Here is a 5,473-nt window from a genome sequence, read left to right as displayed (position 1 = left end):
TATAAGACAAACTTGTATGCTATAATAATCATACAGGGGGAAGAGTGTTATTCCTCGTATTATATTATTATGAACAAAGTTGCTGTGAGCATTCATGTACAGGACTTTGTTTGAACTTAAGCTTTCTTATCTCTGGGATTAAGTGTGGTCGCTGCATCATACTGTGTTGTGATTATGCCATTCTACCTTCCCGTCAATGGATAAGAGACCAGTAGCTCATCAGCGTCTCCAGCATTTGGTATTGCTGCTACTTTTGTGCTAGCTGTTGCATAAATATATAGAAGATGAATATTTTAAACATATAAATTCTTAGGAGGGAAATATGGGTGAAATTCTTCTGAATTCTGTTGGAGAAATGACTTTCTACAATCATCAGGCTTGACCAAAACACTTGTAACACATGCCTCAAAACATTAACACAACAACAAAAATAGTTTACAAACAATAAATTGTGTGGGGAATGACCGTGAAACTAGCAATCCCTTCATTACAAAGAGTCAGGCTGAACTAGTCCAGGGGCCTACATTCACGTTATCTTATGGTGGAAACGTTTAAAATGTTCCTGTCGTACTCATACATGGCGAATGGCTCTCTAGAAATGTACCAATACACATCCATCAGCAATGGATAAGAGTGTGAAAATGGCCATCTTAAGATATTTGAAAACCCGAATCTTAATAAACAAATGGGCAAAAGACAGAAAGAAAAACACTTACAGGCTAAATATTTTTAAACATCACCAAAAGTTGCAATATCATTAAAAATAAAGATGTGAAAATTACCCAGAAAGGGCATATTCCTCCAGTGAAAGATGAAATTCTGACATGTATGAACCTTGGAAGCATGTTGAGTGACATGAGTCAGCCAACAGGATAAATATTATATGATCTCAACTGTAGGAAATCTCTGGAATAAGCAGATGCATAGAAACCCAAGTTTATCATGGTTATCTGGGGCTGGGGGAGGAGGAGTGGAAATTATTTTTGGCTTTTTAGTTAGAGATGGACAGTAGTGATGGTAACCCAATGTGGTGAATGTCGTTCAAGTTATTAACCATGCACTTGGAAATGGCTGAAATGGCAAACATCTCTTGTTTATATTTCACCACAATGTAATGAAAAATAAAGTCATTTAAAGTAAATAACCATCTTAATAGGAGTGGGTAAAGCAGACATTGCCTTCTTTTATAGATTTTCCCTTCTTGGCTTTATTCCTCTAGTTCCTAATTCCTCCTTCTTGGAATCACTTCCCAAGGGAGTTCTCAGGGATGTCTTTTATATAGATATCATTTTATTGGGGCTCTTACAGATCTTATAACAATCCATACACCAATTGTATCAAGCACATTTGTACATTTGTTGCCATCATCATTTTCAAAACATTTTCTTTCTACTTGAGCCCATGGTATCAGCTCCTCATTTTCCCCCTCCCTCCCCCACCCTCCCACCTTCGTGAACCCTTGATAAATGATAAATTAGTGATATTATCATATCTTACACTATTTTCTGTCTCCCTTCACCCATGTTTCTGTTGTTCATTCCCCTCGGGGCTGGTGATGTGATATGTCAATCATTATTATCAGTTTCCTCTTTCTCCCTCTTCTCCCCATTCCTTCCCCCTACATCTAGAACTAGTCCTAATATACTGATGGGATAACTTCTTAAGCTTTCTGCCTGTGTTAGTCTGGGTACTTTAGAGAAACAAATCCACAGAAACTTATATATAAGAGAGAGTTTTATATAAAGGTTAAGTCCACATCAGGAAAACATCCCAACTCAGTGCTGCCCAAGCCCACAAGTCCAAAATTAACTCATGTGTCTGACACCAATCCACAAAGTCCTCCTCCATCTCACAAAACACACGCAATGATGCGGACTGCAGGAGGAAAGCCGAATCAGTAACCATCTCAGTGCTGGCAGGGGTCTCCATACGGCTACTCCAGCACCCAGGGCTGTATCGGGGTAGGTCCATGTGGCTTCTCCTGAGGGATGTCTTGCAGGAAGTGAGCCTTGCCAGCTGAAGCAGGGAACTGTCTAAGGCAGCTGCACTCTGGTCTGACCATCAGAAAGCAAGAGACCCGAGAACTAGAAAGGCGAGGCTCACCGAGCCATTTTCCCTCTGCCCCTCAATTAACCCCACATGTGTTTATCAGCCAGGTTGGCACAATAAACTAACCTCAGTGCCAAACAATGACCCACAGGACATGTGGTGGAGAGCCTGGAGTTGCTTTAGGAGTCAGAAAGCTTGGGGTGATGGAGATGTCACAACAGACTCACTATCGAAGGCTAGAGAAGCCACTGACTGACTCGTATTCCTCAGGAAGCCCCTCTAGGGACAATACAGATGCACAGGCAACCAGGGCACTGCTTGCCTTGACAATCACCATGAAGGGGCAAGAGTTTACACTAATTGCAAGTTAGCCTCCATCCATTTGTGGTGACTGCAGAAGACATGAGAATGTTGAGTCCGAGACAAAGAATTTTCTAAAAGTGTGAGGTTCATGTTTGCATTGAGTCCCCTTGTTCCCAACTCCCACTGGCATAACGTTGGGGGACACAGGCCGATGCTGCATACACCGAGGCTCTGATACAACTGAGAAGCCCTGAGCTTCGGGAACCCAACTATTTCACAACAAGCACTAAGAAAATTGGCTGCTTTTTGGTCCCGAGGAAAACACCTGCCTTCTCCTTCGCAGGAGACACTAAGAATATCTCTTGCTGTCCAAGACCATTTCCTCTCCACCGTACTTGGAAATAGAGTTAGAAACAAAGGGGAGTTAGTGCATCTGCTCAGAAGAGGGGAAGAAACAGAAGAAGTCACAGGAAATTCTCTTCCAGACTTTGCATACTGGGGAGAAAAAAAAAACCCTTCATGGTAGACACATTTTTTCAACACATAAAACAAAGAGATATTTTTGTAGATCATTTACGAGGACAAAGACTTGACCTTACATCCGGTCGCTTGGCCACACTGTGGTGGCTTGTGTGTTGCTATGATGCTGGAAGCTACAGTGCCAGGATGTGAAATACCACCAGAGTCGCTCATGGTAGACAAGCTTCACCAGAACTCTTAAACTAAGACAGACCAGGAAGAAAGGGCTCCGTGATCTACTTCTGAAAAGAAGCTGATCCGCTGGAAATAGCGAGGAAATAGTGTGGGCACTCTGTTAGACCTTCGCTGGCTACACAGAGGAGAAGGAAAATCCAACTCTACCTCCGCCCAAAGATGATCCCTTGGACACCCCGTTGAGACAGGCCTTCACCCTCCAAGCTCATTTACCTATTCTGACACCAGCTGTCCCTCCCATGACCCTCTACTTCTCTGCTGGGCCAATAATCCACTGCAACGGCCACACACCACACTAAAACCATTCTCATGATCAGGAACGTTAACATGCTTCCGTGGGTCAGGATCAGAAAACATTCAGGATACAGTTCTGTCTGTAGCACTTCTTCTCAGCCATGCTATAAGCACCTCTCTCTCTCTTGTCCTCAGTCATTCAGCCACGGGGCCCCATGGCTTCCACCCTGTTCAAGCAAGTCCTTTAGCACTGCTAAATGACCAAAAAGGTACCCTACGCTGCACGCCTATCCCCAGATCAAAGGCATTCAGCTTGAATTGTTCTGAGGGCTGGGAAGCCTGCCACTCTGTCTCATGGTCTTTGCTGCCATTACGTCTCCATTCAGGGAGCAAGGACAAGTGTGGTTTCTCCTTCTGCTGGTCCGGGGATTATCTCTCCTCCCGATTCTGGGTTGGCTCCCTTTATACCCAGAAGAATGGCAAAACTGACCAATCCCTAAATTAGACATCCATGCCTCACTTGCATGCTCTCACCTAGTCATTTGGTGAGCATTAAAAAAACTATAGATACAAGAGTCATACCAAGTAATTTCACATCACCACAAGATCACAACGGACTGCCGTTCAATATAGTACTGGAAGAGAAACCCCCTAGGTTGGAAAGTACTAGAAATACACAATATATGCAACAGTGAACTCTAGCATACCAGTCATTGTAAAGATGGTGCACTATGGGGCCATGCTAGCATTTTGTTGTACCTGTGCTCATCATGGGGTGGCGCCAACTCCATGACATTAATACAATGACAACAACTGCCCATTGTACTGGCATTACTACCATGGGCATTTATCTGCTCTGTGGAGTGAGTCTAACACCAGTTGGAATCAGGATGAGCACGGTACTTATAACACTCTCTGCATTTAACGTCATTTACTATGGTCCCTTAAGGTTCCCATTTCTCTCTCCCTTGCATCTGGCCTTGGCTACATAGCTTGCTTTGGACAAAAGGATACTAGCAAAATATTACCCATAAGACTGAATAGTGCATGCATCATTCCACTCACTCTGGTGTTCTTCCACCCTATCATGGGCTGGGCTCACCTGCAGGAGGAGGAAAGCTGTGGAATGGAGCTTAGCCAGCATATAGCCAACCCATGGGTACGTGAAGCACCCTTGCTGACCTCTCCAGACACATGGTCCAAAGACGCTTGTTGTTCTCCATCACAGAGAGGTCATTTATTGTGCAGGATGAAGGAGAAAGATGTACAGACTGGTAAACCCTGTAGAGGGTTGCTATGAGTCAGGATCACATTTTTATTAGTGAGGTTTATTGTGATGAGAGATTAGCTATATCATAAGGTAGACCTAGGGTAAAAATGGCTTTTGAGAGGTAAAAGATGTGATTCTCTTAAGGAATCTATTATCCCACCCCACCCCTTTTGTCCCCCTATAATTGCACAGAAGCAAGAACACTAATAATGGAGTTTAACTCATACAAATGACAATAGCAACAATAATACCAATACATATACCAAGTTCTATGTTAAGTATTTTGACTCTTCTAATTCTTCTAACAACCATGAACTATGTACTATTAGATATAAAAGGGGAATCTAATCAGAGATATTAAGAAACTTGTCCAAAGTCACAAAGATGGTAAATGGCTTAGCTGGGACATGAGCTCACTTGATAGGCCCTGGGATGCTACGGTCTTGAAGCAGATACACAGCCTTAACCATGCGTAAGTGATGGTGGCAATGGGGATCACCATGCAGCTGACAATTCTGTGGTCTAGACTTTTCACAGGATCCCGATCCTCTCATCCCACCAAAGAGAAGAGAATGCTGACCAATTCTCTTACTATGGCCTTTCAGTCTTTGAAGCATCACCATTTACACCAGCATCATTAAGCATAGCAACCAATCCCTACCTCTAGGCATTGCAGCCAGGAGTTTCCACAGCATGAGGCAGTCTCCAGGGAGCAGGAGGAAATGAGGAGGTGGCACTGGCCTATGGATTTGGAACCTGAAGATGATGAAGTATTTGCCAAGGGAGCGATTTCCTAAGACGTGTGTGGCATGTCCAGTCTGGGCAAGCTGTCTCCTAGCCTCCTGCCCTCACAACCTGTGATAGAATTTGTATCAACTTACACCTGTGTGCTATTGGGGGTGA

Source organism: Echinops telfairi, unplaced genomic scaffold, assembly GCF_000313985.2.
Source record: "Echinops telfairi isolate 266 unplaced genomic scaffold, ASM31398v2 ScPeMD7_7469;HRSCAF=8507_1, whole genome shotgun sequence".
NCBI lineage: Eukaryota > Metazoa > Chordata > Mammalia > Afrosoricida > Tenrecidae > Echinops > Echinops telfairi.
Note: the sequence above shows the minus strand (reverse complement) of the source record.